Source organism: Pantherophis guttatus, chromosome 2 (assembly GCF_059756535.1).
Source record: "Pantherophis guttatus breed Tessera chromosome 2, ASM5975653v1, whole genome shotgun sequence".
Classification (NCBI taxonomy): domain Eukaryota; kingdom Metazoa; phylum Chordata; class Lepidosauria; order Squamata; family Colubridae; genus Pantherophis; species Pantherophis guttatus.
The window spans coordinates 118,359,768-118,380,713 of NC_142064.1; the positions used below are offsets into that span (position 1 = coordinate 118,359,768).

A 20,946-nucleotide genomic window follows, 5' to 3' on the forward strand; every position below is an offset into this window, starting at 1 on the left:
GCAGCAGCTTAATTGATTCTTTCCTTCTGCATTTTTTGCTCGGGCTCCCATCTCCTGTACTCCGCTCCATCTGCCCCCCCCCCGCCTCCCCCGCCAAGGCATCCTCTACCTCACCCGTTTATTTCTAAAGCACCGGGGACAACCCTCCCCTCCCCATTCCAAAATGAGGGACCCGGGCGTCCCCCTCCCTTATCTCCAGGATGCTGAGACTAGACCAATAGGTTAACCCCACCCCAACCCCACCCAAGTTTCCCAAATTCTTCTTAGAATACGGCAGGGCGTGTGTGTGTGTGAGTGTGCGTGTGTGCGTGTGTGTGCCAATAAACCAATTTCCACCTTACCCCTCCTCACCAGCTCCGGGACCGAACCGGAGCTGGGAAGGAAAGGCGGGGAGGAGGGATGGGGGGTAGGGCGGGGCAGGGAGGGAGGGGACTCTCCGCCGCCGCTGCTGCCGCCGCCGCCGCTGCCGCTGCCGATTATGTCACATCGATCAGACGCTGCAGCCGAAGCAGTAGGAGCCAGAGAGGCGACCGCAGCGGCCGCGGAGTGAGCGGAAGGACGGGCGCGGCTCAGGTAGGGGGCTAAGAGGACCGAAGTGGGGAGCCGAACCGCTGCCCTCTTTATCAACTTCGGGGCTCTTCTATGGACGGTCGGATGGGGGAAGAAGGAAAACCGGGGGTCCCCGTCCCCCGTCTTTGTCAGGACCCGAAAAAAAAAAAAAAAAAAAACCAGGGGTGCTTTCCCTAAATCTGGAAGAGAAGAGAGAATTATGAGGTTCCCAAATGGGCGCGAATTCCCCTCACGATTCCCTGGAGTGCCGCCTCCTCCTCCCCGTTAGAAGGTTTTTCGGTGCCCCCCCTCCCCGTCTCCGCTGCTGAGAAAAGTTGCGCGGCTGGGGGGTGTGGGGGTGTGGGGGGCGTGTTGATGAGGATCCCCCTGAATCCGGTGCAATTTAAGGCTCCGGTATGGCGGGTTGGCTGTCTGGTTTTATTACAGAAGAAACTGAGGAGGCGGGTGGGAGGGAGATGGCCCCCGACCCTTAGGCGGAGTAGTGGGGTCCCATCTGCAGAGACCTGTATGGGAATGCGGGGTTCCCGGGTCGAAGACCGGGAGATTAGAGGAGAGATCGGGATCAAAATCTGACAAGTTTTTCAAATCAACGTTTAGATGGATAATGGGGGGGGGGGGGGATTGTAGCAGCGCTGGGGGTGAACCAAAGCTATGGCCATGAAAGAAATGACAGGGAGAAAATGCAGATATATGTTCACTTATATGTTCACACTATGTACCAAGGAGGAGGATCCATCAGGGTTAAAGATTGAGTGTGTGTGTGCGCGCGCGCGTGTGTGTGTGTGAAGGGCTAAGGTTTACACTAGGAGTAGAAAAGGAGTAAGGCTATCTGCAGGATGGGGCATTTGTGTGTCTTGGTCAGGGAATGGTCTCTGGGTGCCATTAGAAAAGGAGGGGAGAAGTGGAGGAGATCAATCTGTGTATGAATGCACCAATGCAGAAGGGGTGCATAGTGAGCGAGGTGTGTGTGTGTGTGTGTGTGTGTGTGTGTGTATGAAGAGCACAGAGAGTGGGGAGCTTGGGGTGTGAGAAGCGGAAGCATTGTGTGCTGGGAAGGATACTGTGGGAATTGTGGCCAGCGTATGGGGCTGAGTTATGGCTGTGGAGTGAGCAGCAGAAGGGTGTGGCAGTTGGAACCGGGCCTAAAGCAGAAGGCTCTTCCCTCCAGGAGCCCTGGGATGAGATCACCTTTCTTAAGCAGCTGATATGGAGGGAGGGGGGCAAGTTGCTTCTGATTTATGTATTAAAATTACAGCGGGGGTGGGGGGTATTGAATCTTGGGTTGTTTTTTGCCCTTGGCAGCACAACATTGTGGGGCTGTTTGCTGGGATCCATCTGTGCTCAGAAGATGCTTCAGGTTGTTGTTTCTTTCCTGAACAGTCTATGTATGTTTGTGTGCATCCAAGGACAGGTGGGACATGCCCTGCTGTTCATTTGTATGAAGAGTCGTAGCAATTTTGATGAAGCATGGCTCTCTTGGAGTTGGGGGGGGGGTATAATGTGAAGCTGCACTGCTTGGGGACAATGGCAAATGATTTGGGACAGAAGGAGAAAATTCAGGGGGAGATCTCTAAGATGGGGATGGATGTGTACAAGAGTACAGGTTGTAGGTGGTGCTGGGCATGTTTGTTGTTGATGCAAGCAACAGCCTTTTGGGGTGTAAATAAATGGGGCTTGTGAGTGTGAGGGAATATTCATTGGGTGATATGTTTCCGTACAGAAGGGAGTGGGGAGGCACCCTGGTGTTTGAAATATTGTGCATGCAGAATATCTGTATTATATGGAGGATGAATGAGGCTGAGAATAGATAAGAATCCAAGGTCTATTAGATTTTTTGAGTTTACATGCATTTGCTATGTAGCTATGTGTATAGTACAACTAGTGTAACTAAATTGCAGGTAAATGGCAAGACTTCTAGATTTTCTGCTTTTTATGGAGTTAGTGCATAATCTTTAGTGTCTAAATCAAGTATTCAAATCTTTTGGACATGTCAGGAATGGCTGATGGATATTGGGACAGCTAATATATTTCTATTTCTCTATATTTCTCTTTCTATATTTCTCTGTTTCTCTCTCTCTTTCTTTCTCTTTATCTCTTTCTCGCACTGTATTTCTCTCTCTCTTTCTCTCCAGGAAAAGAGAGGCAGTTTGCATGTAGGGGAGCTATATGTATCCTGACTGCATTATGACATTAAAATGTTCAGCTTTGTTTGGGCTCCTTGTGTATATATAGGGTGTCTGAGAACCTTAGTGCCTCTGAAGATATGTTCTTAAGGTGGAGAAATACTAGGATCTGTGTTCATGCAAGGCGGTCTTCTGAATTGGGTTCTGTAGTATTGTGTGTGTGCGCAACAGGTCTTATTTTGTGCAAGAGCTTGCCCAGTCAATCCACATTGAATTGGCTGAAGCCTGGAATTTCATCATAAAGATTAAGCCAGTAGCCAAAAGCACTCAAGGGAGAATGCATTTCTTTCATAAACTTACTACATAACTTACTACATAACAGGGACTGAATGAACCTGGCCTTTTATTTCTTAAATGATAGGTCCTGTGAAAAAGGGATCAATAGATGCATAGATACTGTGGCTTTCAGCTTATCTCAGATTGTATCTCAGAAGGTTGTCTGAAAAGGATGTTAACTCATATTGTATTTTGGTCATGATCTTTTTTGCTTGTAGGTTGTACCCTGTGAATGTTTTACAGGTAAGACTCTTCTAAAAGGTATGAATGTCTGATCTTGCTAAGAATGATGGAAGCATCCATGCAAAATTCTGCTTGTACCTGATTCTGCTTGCCTGCTTGACATTCAAAGTCATAGAGCTTTGATTGAATGTCCAGCTTAGGATCTGTTTCATTATGGCAATGCCACCATTTTAAAAAGGTACTTTCTATCATGCACAGAGTGCTTTTCTCTTGCCAGGAAATCAATGCAAATGAAAAAAAGAGATGAGAACTAGATTTCAGTGGCTGTAATATTCTGAACAAGCTTTCATTTCAAAAAGGAACTCTGTCCATCTATTTAAAGAAGATAGTATGGACAGCTCATCACCAATTTTTGATATGTACTTTTAACACAACTTAAGCAGGGGATTCTTAATCTTGGGCTCAATGGATAGATTTAAGGGAATCGTGAACTTGGATGGGGAAAAGTGCAATTTTAATTTCACTAACTGAAAATTAAACATTTCTGTCTTTTCTCAAACTCAAGGATTCTCCTTGGATTTCAATTTGGAGGAAAATAAATCCCATGCTTTAGTGGTCACGTGCTCTTATCAGCAAGACAGGAATTATTGGAATTTGCAATCCAGAATATTCAGAATATTAGTCCCTCACTTCTAGTTTTATACTTTGCAAAAAAGGATCAGATCAGATTTGTGGAGATTTATTTCTCTTTTGTTCATATTGGGGTGTAATGCATGGAGGCTAAGACTTTCTGTCATTCCACCCCTTTTTCATCTGCTTGCTTCGTGGAACAGAGAAGGAAATTAGTCCCAAATATTGGACTCTTACAAAAGTCTTGCTTATTCTGAAAGGATTTGAGTGGATAGACATAGCATCCGCTGACACCTTCTGTGTTTGAATTCTTAGGGTCTAAACATAGGCATTGCAGTAATCAGTTGAGTATTTAGAAAAATGAATGGAAATGAAGGGCATTTTCTGCCCTGAGAGATAATGTGAAACAGGTCCTCAAAGCTGGGTTAATTAAAATGACTGGGAAATATATTCTGGAAAGCTGGAACACTCTTGTGATGCTGATTTTCTCATATTCGGTAAAAGGGGAAAATCTTTTTCACTTTGACTTCTTCTTTTTGGCTGGCGGGGACAGCCTGCTACATCATTTGATCATTTTGCTGGTTCCCTTATTAAGAAGATGCTGTTCAGTTGTCCCTTTCATCAGCCTAATAACTAACCCAAGAATGCTAATATCCAGGGACATAATTGTGGTAATAAAAAAAAATCCACTTATGGGTCATTCTAGTTTTTTTTCTGCCTCTTTTATTCCAGTGGGGAGGAGGTGCTGGCCTGTGGATGACCTGTCCTCCCACTCTTGTGCCAACCACAGTTAATAACCAAAATGTTCTTTTTCCTGGAAGAACGGAAGCAAAGCTGGTTGTTCCCCCGTCTGTCTCTTTTCCTCCAAGGCCCTGATAAGGGGTGGCGGGAGGGGGGGGGAAGGCTGACTCTGAAGGGGCAGCAGGTGGCAATTGATTTACAGGAGAATCTGTCTTGCTGCTGCTGGTGGGGATGGCTATATGTTGCTGGGCAACAGAGAATTATGGACTGGCATGCTCCCCATCAATCCGGCTTGTCAATAGTGCTAGTAATAGGATAGAGGGAAATACCAAGGGCCAATGTATCCAGCTGCAGAGATGCCCTCACTTGAGGCTCTCTGCCCTCCTAAGCTGGGGCCCTTTTCCCTTCCTTCCAGCAGCCAGCCCTCTCTCTATCTTATTATCTCTGCTCTTGTCTCTTCCTTCTGCATTAGATCCCGGTCTCTCTTGTTTTCCATGAAAGCCCCTTTGTTCCAGGGAATCTGTTTCCTCATCCAATGGCCATACTGTCACCAGCTTTGGCGTTTCCCAGAGCAGCAACAGGACTGGAGACTAAGGGTTCCTTTTCCTCTGGGTTTGGGGTTGGCTGGGGGCAAAATGGCAAGGAAGAGACTGGGATTCATGGGTCTCCAGCTAACTTGCAGCCTCGGGTTTTCTTCTGAATGGCTGCTGAATTGATGTCACCCAGGTCCATAGCTCCACCAGGGCTGCACCTGCACATCCATTAAATGTAACCAGAGACCTCATGACTCACCCTTCTATCCACACTGAAACTGCTGATTGGCCTGCCTTGAATCTGCATGATCCCTTCCTCAACCTCTGCAGAAATAAGTTGGGGCTTGAACAAGAGGTCTATAGGATACTATAGGTTGCCCCCCCCCCCCCATTCCTCTCCTGCATGCCTGTGTCCTTGAACTTTATTAGCGATAAAAGAGATGATCCAAGAGTAAAGGTTCCCCTCAGAGAAGCTACCAGAGAAATGAGAATTTTTAGCTTCCACCAATCTTGCAGATGATACTCCACTGCTCCATTGGGTCCTTTTCATTTGTGGATAAAATTGGAAGAGCCCTTCTCAAAGACTGAACTGTACATATACTTGCAGCTTGCAGATCCAGATAGCAAAAGGCACTTAGTCAACTGAAGTCTGAAAGGACTGAAATGGTGGAAATACCTCTATCACTCTAGAAAATCATCCATTGCTTGGTTGCTGATTGTCTACAGGTGATCAAGCGGGAAAATTTTCTGAAGTGGGAGAGAGTTGGTTAAGCCTTTGATTAGCTGGAAATGACTAACATCACAGATATGTTAGGGTAGAGGGCAATTGAGGTAATAGTAAAATTAGCTTTAATACCCATGATCTTCTTTGCAAAGCTCAGCCCAGGCAGCTCCTATTGAAATCAATAGCTGTCACAATCTTATGCAGTTCTCAACAAATTACAATTAGGGAGATTGCCTTGCTAAGTCATGCCTGACTGTTCATGACTCCATGGACCATAGCTTGCCAGCCCCTCTGTCCTCTGCTGTCTCTCAGAGTTTGGCCAAATTCATGTTCATTGCATCACTGACATTAACTATCTCATCCTCCCCTTTTGTCTTCAATCTTTCCCAACATCAGGGTCTTTTCCAGTAAGTCCTTGCTTCTCATTTGGTGGCCAAAATATTTGAGCTCCAGCTTTAGCATCTGTCCTTCCAAAGAATAGTCAGAGTTGATTGCCTTTAGGATTAAGTGATTTGTTCTATGTGTATGCTTATGTGAATCAAGATCTCGGGATGCCATTTCAAAATCTTTCCCTCTTAAATGAACGTGTCACATACAAAAATAGAATTCCAGCCAGAATGTAAATGGCCTATCAGATCTGGGAAGACAGAGTGTCACATTTTTGTTCAAATAATAGCACAATCCATCCCATTCAACTGGATACAAATGTCTGTAACTCTCCACATTCTGCCCTTTGTTATATTCCTGATTTGTCCAGAAATTCTATTTCTGGGGCGGGGGGGGGGGAGCATTGATTATATGCTGTGATCAGGACCAGACACCCAAGGCTCTTTGAAATAAACTTATGCTGTAGGCAAATCTTAATTTTGTTTCTACACTTCTATCTGGCAATTTGTATTAGTAGCCATTGAAATCCCTGAGGCATCTCCTTGGATCTTTTCATGTTTTTTGACCCCGTTGATAATACGGCTTGTTTGGAATATTTGCCCCTTGTACATTTTCCTTCTACAATCCCATTTCCCACCTCTTAGGGGCAAATCCACTTGTATGGGATAAAGATAAGAAAGCTGTACTTCTCCACCCCCAAGAACCTGTATGTTTATAAGCAGAGAATTCCTAGCATGAACAGTTAATATGAATTATGCACCTATTTCATGCTCTCCATGGATTTCTCATGACAAGGAATAAAGTGGAGGAAATGATAGAATAATATAGGAGGGTTACAAATGGAAGTCAGTATGCCTGAAATTCTTGTAAAATGTTATGACTACATACAAAAGGCTTCCTTTGAAGCACTCTAGCTTTTTATTTGATGGTTACTGAGTTAGAAAGTAGGGGCTGGGGCAGCTGGTTCTTCTCATATAGCGTAATCTGCTTGGTTCCCACATGATTTTGCAGTACCAAACAACTGCCTGTGTTAGGTATTATGGGTTGGGAAGTGTTAGTGTTCCAATAGCTGTTGAACCACAGTTACAGCATCCTTCTTAATTGGACATGCTGGCTAAGGCTTCGGAGGACTGTAGTTTGTTTACATTTGGAAAGCCAGAAGGTCCCTTCTTCTGGATTGCATTAGGCCAGGCCTGAAAAATCGGCCAAATGTTATTTGTGGATAACAACTTTACTCAACTAATAAATCATAGATGTATGTGCACTGTATTCTCTGTTCAGGGAGTCTCAGACAGGCCATCCGGAGAACAAAAAACACGTACTCAACTGTCTGTGAATTTACATAGTACACAATCAGTTATCATAGCCTTCTAGGATTGTTAATATTCAACAATATTAACAGAAGTTCTAGAACAGAAGTAACTCAAAACGAGCAAGTGTTCAAAACTCTATGTAGATTTTAACCGGGCCTCTGAAAGAAGAACAGAAGAGTGAGATGGGATCTTGGAGCTTATTTGGAGGCCCTGCAATCATTCTGTGTCTTGTGCTGCCATCACTACTCTGGAATCTGGGTCCAGAACAATTGGCGCCTTGTTATACACTTGCAATGTGTTGTTCACTGGACTGCTTGTGGCCCCCAAGTTTCCGCTGCTGTGCCATCAGTCTGACCCAGCCTCGGGGCATCCTTTCTACAAAACAAGCTTGATTTGGAGATCAGGCAGACTGGTGGGATCTCAAACAGAGTGGGTGGAATGTGTCACAGATATATGGGAAGCAGGGTGGGGAAGCCAGCTGGAAGGGCTACACATCAGCAATTTAGCATAGAGGGACAAGTGGGAGAGAAAGGGGAAAGTAAATGGCTCGTTCTTTCTCTTGTTCTGTTGGTAGGAGAAATGGGTTCTGCTGGGAAGCAAGATATGTAGGGGAAATTTCTCCAAACCCAATGATGAGTGGACACTACATGCTCTGCTTAAGGCAAGTTTATATTGAACTGCATTAGAGAAGACTACAAAGTTCTGCCCATTGAAGGAGGGTATAAACAGCGTTTATATAATTGTACAATAAATACAGTTGATGTGTCAGTTATCATACTGTTTTGATAACAAGAATTGGCTTTACAGACAGTCCTCATTTGGCCACAGTAATTGGGTTCAAAAACTCCATTGTTAAGTGACATGATTGTAAATTGAAAAACCAGGTGACAATTCCAGCAATCTTGGTTGCTGTCATTAAGCAAGCATTGTTGGTTATTAAGCAAGGATCTCATGTGACTGTGACTTCTGACATCCTGCCAGCTTCCCCATTGCTTTTGCTTGTAGGAAGTCAACTTGTAAGGTCACAAAGTATGATCATGTGACTCACTGCAGGATGTTGGAACATTGTAATCACTGAGTTCCTGGATCACAGTCACGTGACTGAAGGGATGCTGTGCCACCCATAACTATTAGGTCCGATTGTAACTACTACTAATTCAGCGCTGACATAAGTTTAAACAGTTGCTAAATGAGTGGTTGTTAAACAAGGACTATTAATATGCTTACTATATGATATACAGTTAGCAAAGTATATACAGGTAGTCCTTGATTTACAACTGTAATGAACCGTGCTCACCAGTGGTGGGCTTCAAAAATTTTTATTACCGGTTCTGTGGGTTTGGCTTGGTGGGCGTGGCAGGGGGAAAATACTGTAAAATCTCCATTCCCTCCCCAATCTGGGGAAAGGATACTGTAAAATCTCCATTCCCTCCCCAATTCAGGGGAAGGTTATTGCAAAATCCCCATTTCCTGCCAATCAGCTGGGACTCGGGAGGCAGGGAATATATAGGGCGGGGCCAGTCAGAATTTTTACTACCGGTTCTCCGAACTACTCAAAATTTCTGCTACTGGTTCTCCAGAACTGATCAGAACCTGCTGAAACCCACCTCTGGTACTCACTACAGTCATAAGTCATGATGGTCGTAAGTGAGTAATTATGTGATCAACCTAATTTTATGACCATTTTTTTGTTCTGGTTGTTAAGCAAATACCATTCTCATTAAGTGAACCCCTTGTTCATTATGGGACGTTTTTGCCAAAACTTAGACATGAACATTGGTTTTTAGCAAATATGTTATAAATTGTGGTCATGTGGCTGTAGACACAGCAGTCACCTATAAATGCAAGCCCATTGCCAAGGCCTGAAATGTAATATTGTGACCTCTGGGGAGATCTGGCTAAGTGACCAGTCGCAAGTCGCAGACTACTTGTATCTGTGAAAATCAGATTTTTGTGGTTACTCACTTCCCAATTTCCTGTCAAAAAATATGAATACTATATTGCTGCAGTGGGCTATTATCTGCAATTTTCTGTCAGCATCTAGGCCAGGGGTCAGCAACCCGCGGCTCTGGAGCCACATGTGGCTCTTTCATCCCTCTGCTATGGCTCCCTGTTACTGGTTGGCTCCACAATTGATAGGGCTTTCGGTTAGGATAGGTAGAGGAAAAAGGATACTGCGCTAGGAGGACACTCTTTGGTGGGGGAACCAGACTTCTGGTCAACAGAGAAAAAAGGATACCGCGCTAGGAGGGGACTATAATGGGGGAACCGGACTTCCCGACGGCTCTAGAATTGAACGGGGCTTCCAGTTAGGACTTTTGTGGCTCTTTGAGTGTTTAAGGTTGCCGACCCCTGATCTAGGCAAACCAATGGAGCAAATTAATAGAAAGGGTAACTTGAGTCTTTAGGGGCCTAAATAGATTACAGATTTTGGTTTGGATGTTAGCATTGGATTTTCTCCCTCAGATGTCCTTCGCTGAGTCTTTCTTCCAGAATTAGGAGGTCCATTCCAAGCCTAACAAGATCAGGATTAGGAAAGCAGGATGCAGACCAGTAGTTCACTTACCTTCACTATTGGTTCAGAACTGGAGTGTGCGTGCATGTGCACGAGCGAGCGAAGCGAGCAAGTGGTGCTTCTGTGCATGCGCAGAACCTTCTGTGCATGTGCAGAGCATCTGTGATGACATCCGGGTGGGTGGGCGGAGCCTCTCACCGCCACTACCAGTTCGCCTGAATTGGGGCGAACCGGTAGAAACCGACCACTGATGCAGAAACAAGACAATACCGAATGAAATTCAAACTGAATTTTTGCATGTGGCTAAGACATAATCCTAGTATAGTTAAAATCTATGTAATTCAGGTCTCTTTTGGAATAAAAGACAAGACCTTCAGCATCATGTATTATATGTTACTTTTCATTTTTATTATTTATTATTTATTATTTATTTATTAATTAAGATTATATGCCGCTCTCTTTCCGGAAAGGACTCAGGGCAGCTCACAGCAATAAAAACAAATAAAATCAATATTAAGTGTTAAAAACCATTAAAACTCCCCTTAAAAACCCCTTCAGTCCAATCCGGCCTGGCGAAATAACCATGTTTTAAGGTCACTGCAGAAAGAGCGCAGGTCAGGGGCTACCCGGAGCTCCAGGGGGAGTTGATTCCATAAGGTAGGTGCGCCTACAGAGAAAGCCCATTCCCTAGGAGTCGCTAGATGACACTGCCTGGCTGACGGCACTCCAAAGAGGCCCTCCCTGTGGGAACGCACCAGGCGATGGGGAGCTGTCGCGGGCCTAGGCCATATAGGGCTTTATAGGTTATAACCAGCACCTTGAATTTCACCCGGAGGGCAACTGGTAGCCAATGCAGGTCGTGCAGAAGGGGTGTAACATGAGAGTGTCGGGACACTCCCATCACTACCCGCGCAGCCACATTCTGCACCAGCTGAAGCCTCCGAGTGGTCTTCACGGGCAGCCCCATGTAGAGAGCATTGCAGTAGTCGATCCGGGAGGTCACGAGCGCATGAGTGACTGTACGGAGGTCATCACGGTCCAGGTAGGGGCGCAATTGGCTCACCAGACGAATCTGTGCAAATGCTCCCCCTGGCCACGGTCGCAACATGATCTTCCAAAGTCAACTGTGAATCCAGGAGGACGCCTAAATTGCGCGCCCTTTCAACAGGGGGCAACACCTCACCCCCTATGACCCACGATGGAATATTCCCTTGGAGCCGAGATGACGGTACCCACAGCCACTCCGTCTTGGCGGGGTTGAGCTGAAGCCTGTTCCTCCCCATCCAGAGCCGCACCACTTCCAGGCACCGGGACATCACGTCGAGGGCATCACTGGGCTGGTTCGGGGTGGATATAAAAAGTTGGTGATGATACCTCACCCCGAAACCACGGATGATCTCTCCCAGCGACTTCATATAGATGTTGAACAAAAAGGGAGAGAGGACCGATTCCTGAGGTACCCCACATGTGAGGGACCTCGAGGCCGACCTCTGTTCCCCTGCCAAGACCGCTTGCGTACGCCCCGAGAGGTAGGAGGCGAACCACCGAAGAAGGGTGCCTCCCACTCCCAACCCCTCAAGGCGCCGCAGTAAGATACCATGGTCGATGGTATCGAAAGCTGCCGAAAGGTCTAATAGGACCAGGACAGAGGAATATCCCTTGTCCTGAGCCTTCCAGAGGTCACCCACCAGCACGACCAATGCCATCTCCGTGCTGTACCCGGGCCTGAAACCCGACTGGTACGGGTCCAGATATGATGTTTCATCCAGGACCAATGGGAGCTGATGTGCCACCACACTTTCAACAACCTCTCTCACCACACTCTCAACAACCCAATTTTTACCTGCAAACTCCAGAATTGGCAAATGAGATCTTGTCATATAAGTTTCAAACTTGGTAATGATTATTAATTCCATGCTGTGTATAATGTGCAAAGTCTTTTTTGTTGTTGTTCTGTTCAATCACATTGGAGACTGCCTGGATAAGTCCCTGTAGTTTTCTTGGCAGGGTTTTTCAGAAGTTGTCTGCCATTGCCTCCTTCCTAGGGCTGAAAGAAAGTGACTGGTCCAAAGTCAACCAGCTGACTTTGTGCCTAAGTCGGGACTAGAACTCATGGTCTCCTAATTTCTAGCCTGATCCCTTTAATACTACACCAAACTGTGTATCCATGCAAACGCTGATTGCTTTTGAATTAATAATAATCTTGCAGAACTAGGCCTTTATGTTTCCATTTATAGATTTATTTATTTATTGTAAAGTTTTATAGCCCAGCCAACATAAAAGACTCTAATGCATTGAAATTATGAACACAACAACACAAATAAATCAAGATTAAAATAAGGAAATAAACGAATGTTCTCCCAAGATGGATGCCTTCTCCTAAAATGAGGGATCATTGACCAGTCTTTCTCAAGAGGGATTGAAATCCAGCTTTCAAAGGGCCATGTTCGCCATATGGTCTCTACCCATGCTTGGCAAGAGTATCTCATAAGACTACCCTGTTTTAATTCGCCTTGTTTTGAAACACAAGTGATATTTCAGCATTTTGAGATCAGAGAATCCACTCACACCATCAGTCTCAGATGGTGGGAGGGAGTTTTGAATTCCCAGTTCTGAACAGAACCTTAATCTTATTCTCAATCAATTAAATGCCCATTGAAGCACATAAGGAGCACACGGTGGATCCATCCTTTTTAAGTAAGGCGTTGGGAGTGTAAAAGATGCTGAATGTGTTTGTGGGATGATATTCACGCACTCTGAATAACCTTGAGCATTCATACTTGATCTCTCTGGACATCCGTTCTCAGAGCTCGGAGTGAATTGGGTTGGCAGTGGAGAAGACTGAGAAAGCCAAACACTCTTCATTTCTCACAAGCAGTCACTTTGGCCAACCACCAAGGAACCCTGAGGTTTTGGCTCTTTCAAACTCAGTGGAATGTGAAGGAACTTGTGACCCCGTCCATCTGTTGGCCAGAAGACTAACTCTCCACAAAGTGACTAGAATGGGATCATATTGGTTGAGGTGGGAGAAGCCAGCAAAAGAAAAAATGGATTTGAAAATGGGCTGGATTCAACTTGGGGCTGTGATCAGAGAAAAAAAAAATTAAGAAAGGAAATTCTCTCAAGTTTGCCAGTGGGAGGAGGTGGACAGCAAAACATTCAGAACATGACCCAGAACAGAGCACCCAGCTGCAACATGAAGAAAAAGCAGAAACATAAATGCCAAACAACCCATCATTTCATTATACAGAAAAAAAAAATACATTGGAACCACTGCTAAGAAAAGGGGTTGAAAGAATTCTAGAAGCCATATCCTGCATGCTTTCCCTAACTTGTTTAAGAGAACAAGGCTAGCTCCTTAAGGTCTAAAAATAATTATTTTTTTAATTAAATGGAAAGATTCTATTTGTTTCAGGGAGCTATTCTGCTTGCCACATTCCTAAGGTCACCCAAAAGCTGATTAAAAGATAAAAATAAAATAATAAATCATAATGTACTTAGGTTTTTCTCAAAACCAATAGATTCCAGAATGATTTATGGTCAGCTCCAGAATAAAATAAACTAATAAACCTCAAATAAACTAAGAAACCTCAGAATGTTTTTTTCTCACTATCTTGATTTTAAAATATAGATATTTCAGAATCTGATAATAAAGCATATATGTAGCTCTGGGTTGAATTGTTGGGTTCCTCGTGTTCTTAAAACTTGAATATTTTTCTGCTGATGTTTCATTATCAGGCTAGGTAACATCATCAGTGCATGGGTGGGTAGTGTGGAAAAATAAAATGCCCAGCACTGATGCATATATTTATTTTTATCCCATCTCCATTCTGATAAGTAATTCAAGATGGCATCAGTAGACCTCTTTCTGTTTTATTCTCACAATAAATTTGAGAAGTAGGTTACGTGAGAATTGTTCATATCTAGCAAAAGCCTTATAGTTGACTTAGAATTTGAAGCCCGGCTTCTCAGTTTTATACCAATGCCAACCAGTGGTACAGCAAAATAAATTTCCAGTCTAGTCTTTAGGTCGCTCTTTGTGTGAAAATAAGAATGTATTCACAATGTTAAGGATAGAGTAAGCTGGCCCGGTTGTGTTTGGGGTACCTCTCAATTTGAGGTCCAACCCTCTAAGCATTTCTTATGAAGGGGGTATAACAAGATAATAAGGTGAGGATGAGCTCTTTGCAGGTGGTTTTAAAGAAAAGGAATTTTCTGCTATACTCTCTTTCTTATCTTTAAATTCAGTCCTGAAACTAGTCATCATACAAAGCAGCCTCCTTCAGTGTGGCTCCCCAAAACTACAGCCCCCATCATCTGCAGGACAGAAGATAATGAGAACTGTGTGGAAAACAAAATATATAGTACTGGGGAAAGCTGCTGCAGAGGGAGAATGGTTAGGATACAAAGGTGTGGGGCAAGTACATATATCAACAGGAGATTTTCAGAGGGAGGAGGAAAATCCTCAACTTTGTGGTTCAGCCTGCCCTGCTCCCAGATGGAAGGGTTGGCCACAGAAACTGAAAGGGTGACATTAGTTCTCAAGTGAGAATTATAAGGGCTGCCTGTTTAGATTCAGAGACAATTTCTTCCCATCCCCACCGTCTCACCCCATAATCAGGGCCTTCTTTTCTCTTGATATTTTTCCCCTTTCTTGTTGGGATTTGCATGTTTTTCTTTTGCAAATGAAGCCAATGGAGGAAAGAGAGTCAGATGTGGTTAAACCCTTTTAGTTCTACAACGGAAGGACTGGTCTTTGTGTGCTGGGAATATTAAGGCTGTTTTTGTTGTCACTGCTGAGGAAAATCACTGGGAAGAATTGGGAATTGGGGGCCCAGGTGCATCTCTTTCTGATTCTGGATAAGGTGTGTGTGTGTGTGTGTGTGTATACATGTTGGGGGATTTGCAGGTTGGAGCAGAAGCCAATTCTCTTGGGTTTTATTTTCCTAGGAGCAATAAAGGTTGTGCCTCCTCCCAGCTCCTCCCTTTCCTTTGTGTATGTCTCCATGTGAATTTGTGGCTCTTTGAAAACATGTATGTATGTGGGTGGGTTGGTGGGTGGGTGAGTGGAGTCTTGAAGGCCTGTTAGCTTATTTTTGCCCATGGTTACCCTGGAGACCATAGACTGGTATAGTAGTAGGTCCTGTGAGGAAGTTGGCCTTGAGCTGAGGAGGCACAATTCTATCGCATAGCTTGTAAATCTGCATCCAATCCAGAATGCATCTGCACCATTGGGATAAAGTGCTCCCCCTCCCTATGCTTCATTGTGCATCAGGATTGGAGTCTGACTTCAGTGGATCTAAGAGAGAGTGCTAAGGAAGGCCGTGATCTCACCAGAAAGATCCAAGCCAGTATATCCTACTAAATAACCGGATGTGGAGTTCTTGCTACTCTCCGAGCTTGGTTGTTTGCTTGCAGACATTGCCCAACAGGTAACATCACTCCCACAGGTCAACCCTGAGCTAAACTGTAGATACGACCTACATTCTCTTCTATTGTAACCTGAAGTACCTGTTTCTGACAACAATAAAGAAATCTTAAATAAAGATGGTCTTCCTTCCCAGGAAGATGAAGTGGCCCTCCAGGCAGTAAGCATTGGCTGTGGGTAACTATAAACCAACACATTTAATGAGCCTGGCTTTCTCTTGGGCATGTAGCATTGAAATGAATGGCAGAGAAAAACAACTCAGCTTGTGTGCAGCTGCACTTTAATTTAAATGGGGTTGGTAGAGAAGAATAGTGTGGTAGAATGTATTTTAAATGAAGTAGTGGGAAATGAGATTCTGTGAAGGTTTTTTGCCACAGGCACCAGAACACACTGGGCCAGCCCTAGGAATCTCCCACATTTCCCAAAATAGGCTTTCGAAAACAGGCACTTCCCGGAATATTTGGCCCAGCGTCCCAATTCAGAGTCTTTGTGGAAATGGGAACAACGGTTTTGGCATCAATTGCTTTCTTTCAGTCCCAGTTCTGTTCCAGGAAGATGGGGAGGAGATAACCCAGTGTCCTGATTAACTAAGCAGGTTTGCTGTGAAATAAAAGTCAATTCAGACAGCCAGAAACCATCTTGTGGGATCTGAAGATTTATGAGGAAGAACAGGGGAAGATAGACTTCATGTCTGGGGTTTTTAAAAAGAATTCTGAAATCTCTAGTTGAAGCCAAATAGTGACTTGGTGGAAGAAAAGATCAACATGTTCTCATGTGGAAATGCCCCAAGAATCTTAATTCCTTATTCCTGATAAATGTAGTTCTCCTTCATGATCTCTTGTAAGGAGCCCACCTTTGAGGCTTTTTTTTTTTTTTCATTTCTGTCATAAGCAGGGACTTTGGGTCACTTTATATGTGATACAAGCTTGGACTTCTGGTCAGATCTTGCCCTTCCTTGACACACTCCCTTAGATCCACTGAAGTCAGATTCCATGGGCACATTGAAGTAAAGAGGGAACACATTGTCCCAGGGAAGCATATGAATCATTCTGGCCTGGCCACGGATTTGCAAGTAATGTGACATAATTGTCCATCTTCAGCTCAAGGCCAACTTTCTCACAGGACCCACTATTTGGTCTATGCCAATGTATGGATTCCAGGGTAACCATAGTCAAAGATAAACTAACAAGCCTTCAAGACTCTGCCCACCAATCCCCCCACATGCATACATTTTTAAATTTCTTTTTCTAAGCATTTTATACATACACATTAACAAAATAATATTTAAACTTTAAAAAGTCAAAAATCCCACATTGTCAGGTGCAAGAAACCAGGAGTTAGGATAGAGTTCAAAAGTATTATGAGTTTATTTCATGCTACCGTACTTATACATAAGAATCTGATCTACTAATGGTCAAGGCAAATTGGCTCTAGATTAGAGTCAACAGAATTCATGGGTGTGTTTGGACTTAGATCTCTTATGGCAGCTTAGCGACTCCAAACTGATGATGTATTTGATCCCACCCTCAGGCTCAGCTTGTCATCTCCTACACACACAAACTAAAACTACAAAAACACCCTCTCCCTTCCCAATACATACAGTATATGCTTTCATATGGTCACAATTTCACATGTAGTCATACACAAAGAAAAAAGAAGAGCCAGGAGGAGGTGGGTCCTTATTGCTCATAGGAAAATAAATATGTAGGCATGGATTTATTGTGTAGCTTGAGCCTCATTATTATCCAGCAGCCTCAGTTGCTCAGCTGTAAAATGGGTATCCAAATAATTTCTTTTATAAGAATAATTTGAGAATAAAGCTTCAGATTTTTAATGCCTAGGTAAAATCTTTTGAGGAAGGCAGTGTTGTGTTAAGAATTATATTCTCTTGGGAATTTTTTATCCAAGAAATCATTTTACTGAGTAAAAAAAAGAAAACCTGAAAAAAAGAACAAGACATCCAGCACATGTATTCAAAAAGACAAAAACAACAAAAAGACATCCAGCACATGTATTCAGTGTCACAAATACATGCATGAAAACAATACAATAAACATGTCAATGAATGGATGCCATAATTCATTGCAATCATCTATACTAATCTATATTGATGAGCTATTGGTTCGTAGATTGCAGGTAGCATTAATTCTGCAGTCCACTGCATATTTAGGGCAATGTGTTTATTTTTCCAATGCCAGACAATAACTCTTTTGGCTTGTGAGTAGGGTACTGAAAATCCATTTTCTTTCCCCAGATGTCAATTCCCATCTTCTCTTGGGAAAAATGGAAGGGGTCCTGAACTGGCAATTGGCAAGATTGAAGGCAAAAACCGGTGGGATAGAAATCAAATGTGTATCTATCTTTATTCATACATTTCCATTAATCAAACAGGTCCAGCCATATCCATCTTAGATGTCTCTGTGTACAGTGGCAGGGTGGTGCTGAAGTTATTCAGGGGAATAACTGTGATTATCCAATCTCAAAAGAGTAAATATATGATTAGATGAACTAGTCTGATGCAGACACCTGATGGATCAGGTGGATTTAGGATATAAATGAGACTACACTTCAAATCTCTTTCCAGTCTTGAAAAGTCAATGGAAAAGGAACCAACTCCATTTTCTCACAGCCTTTCTCTATTTGCACTGAAATATGGCACAAACATGTCTGAGGGGCAACTTTTTTCTGTTGAGTGCTCATGACATTGCCTTTATCTTAACCCCACTCCATGAATGAGACAGGCTTAAAACTGTTCTTGACTTAACCAGGGCTAAAATTGTATTGTTAACATTGTATTTTACTCCTTATTGTGACACCCTCTAAGGCAGTGATGGCTAACCTTTTTGCCATCGCATGTCAAAAGTGGGGGAAGTGCGGAGGGTTATGAGTGTGCGTGCCCACACCCATAATTCTATGCGCCCCACCCCATTTGTGCGCATGACCCCCCCATACTCCCCCTGCTTTTGGTTTGCCGACTTCCGGTAGAACCGGAAGGCCCGTTTTTCGCTCTCACCAGACTCCAGAGCCTTTCTAGGGGGCCTGGGGAGAGCGAAAACAGCCTTCCCCACACCCCCGGAATGCCTCCAGAGGCTGGAAACAGGGTGTTCCAGACTTCTGGTGGGCCCAGAAGGCCCGAAAATCAGCTGGCTGGCACACACATGTGCACCGGAGCTGAACTCGCATGCCCACCGATATGGCTCCGCATGCCATCTGTGGCACGCGTACCGTAGGTTTGCCATCACGGCTCTAAGGCAACTTGCATCGTCACAGCGTCGTCATGTGACGTATTGGGACTTTCTTCGCTAAACCAGGCGTGGGTGTGGCCAGTGCGTGATGCATCTGGCCCGCAGGCCATGAGTTTGACAATCCTGCTCTAAAGGTACACACAAAATATATAAAATCTTTTAGGCTTGGTCCCCATTTTATTGTAGTATTGTGGTATTTCATTTCATTGTGGTATCACTTGTGATCACTTCACTTAATAACAAGTTGTTGGTCCCAATTGTGCTCATTAAACAAGGACAATCTGTACCAGTGTTTGCAAAACACCAGTGCATCAACTAACTAATCTTAGTTTTGTGTGCTGCAAAAACTCATCCTATCTGGCTAGGTTTTGATTTAGTGTGCCTTGTAAATCCAGAAAATGTGACTAATGGAATAAACCACGATTAAGTTATCCATTTGTAAGTGGATTTTGCAAATACAGATAATTGCAAAACTCACTGGATGGATTTGGATGGGTAACTCACCTTCCATTTAACATGGGCTTATTGTGAGAATAAAAGAGGGTAGATCTGAACTGCATTACCCTAAGATCTTGAGAGAAAAGATTCTAATCTGAGCATTATACAATAGATAACAATTAAACCACATCAACCTGATCCAAAGAACTTACAGAATTTAGGGTGGTATTAGAAATGTTACATTTAGTCTAAACACTAAAATCTCTATATTGAAAGCATCTCCAAGCATACAGTGAATTTTCTTTGCACAGAATTGTGGAATCAGAGAACCCTAAAATCATAGAATTAGAAAGCTTCTTAGAGGTTCTGCAGTCCTATGACCTGCTAAGAGAGTAAGGGAATTATCCCGCTTGCTAGAGGCAATTGGTTGCACCATGTATTCCCTGATAATTAATTAAAATAAACTGCTAATAGCTTAGAACAACAACAAAAAGGAGGCAGTGGAGGGGCAAATTTTTTTTTTTAAATTGCTCTCTTTGTGAGAAACTCATTGAGATCAAATAATTAGAGTGGTAACTGCTATGTATTAAAAGCAGCGAGACTTAGTCAATCTCAATTTGCATTAAGATCATTGTTTGTAGGTAGTTATCTTGACTATTCGAAGTGCTGAGCATAGCAGTCAGGCTATGACTGGTGAAGGAACTGATTTGAACATGGAAGGAGCTGAAAGGAGGAACGTGTTTCCCTTGATACCTAATGTTTGAAATCCCAGCCTCTGCCATGGGTAAATTTGAACACTGAGTTGATCTGTTTTAATTCCCTCTGACCTTTTATCGTTTTAAAACACTGAAACCATGACTAAATCTCCCAGTGAAAGTGCAAGACACCCAGTCAATTCAAAACGATGTGAAGAGCTTCACTTGATGGATATTAAGCAGATGCTATGTATTTCCTCTAGAGGGCATCAGGGCTGGTAATAGTAAGTCAGCTAATTTAGAAGGAGAAATAACATTGGTGCTGGGGATCAATTATTCTCATTTTTTTAATTTCTCACTGTGTTACAGTGGGACCAGATCTACTGACTTATCAGAGTTTACTTTTTCTTCTAGGAAGAAGCAACAGCTTCCATTTTATTAAATTGTACAAATTAAGTAATTTAACAACCCTTATTAAGATGGTCTATATGTTGCCTATTTCAGCTAGATGAGAGCCTGCTATCTTCAGATCATAACTGGAAATCTAGATGGCATCTAGGATGCTGTTCATAAAAATCATATCTTAGCATACGCTGTGAGTCCAGTTTGGAGAGTTTGTTTGGTCTGGCCTTGAGTGCGTCTATTTTTCAGGTATTTTGGTAACACCTGAACTAAAGTATAAATAAAAGACAACTGTGGGTTTTATGTTGTGTATTTTTAATGTTGCAAACCACCGGGAGTCACCATGTGTGAGTTCCATGTGGCCACATAAATTTGTTTAATATAAATATAAATATTTGATCAATCCATTTAAAGTTAGACAATTTCTATCTGTAGTCTTAATTAAAAGCATTTTTTTTAGTCCTATGGGGATTTTGCCTCTGTTTTTTAAAAGAAAGGTTTAGAAGAAAGCCTACATGTAGTGACATTTGAGCTCCCTCAAAGATCTCCAAGCAGTTGATCAGGGCCTGTCATACAATCTCTTCCCCCATCCATCTTTTAGGTTCACTCTGCCTCTTATTATCTTTTTTTCCTAGTTCCTGTGACAGGAGCTTTTGACAAGGCTTGCCATGTCTTTTGTTGAT

The 20,946-nt window shown here is 43.3% G+C and overlaps 1 protein-coding gene across 11 annotated transcripts in view; it reads left to right on the forward strand.

The window, feature by feature from the left end:
* The first annotated feature begins 416 nt into the window (after positions 1 to 416).
* L1CAM (L1 cell adhesion molecule) overlaps positions 417 to 20,946 on the forward strand; it is a 102,056-nt gene continuing 81,526 nt past the window's right edge. For 6 of the 11 annotated variants that reach the window (XM_034434214.3, XM_034434216.3, XM_087886577.1 and 3 more), the window contains exon 1: positions 441 to 573. The gene's annotated coding sequence lies outside the window, so the exon portion shown is untranslated. Of the gene's footprint in view, positions 574 to 1,870; positions 1,928 to 20,946 lie in introns of those variants that run through there. The other 5 variants (XM_087886575.1, XM_087886578.1, XM_087886572.1 and 2 more) reach the window with 3 other exon arrangements.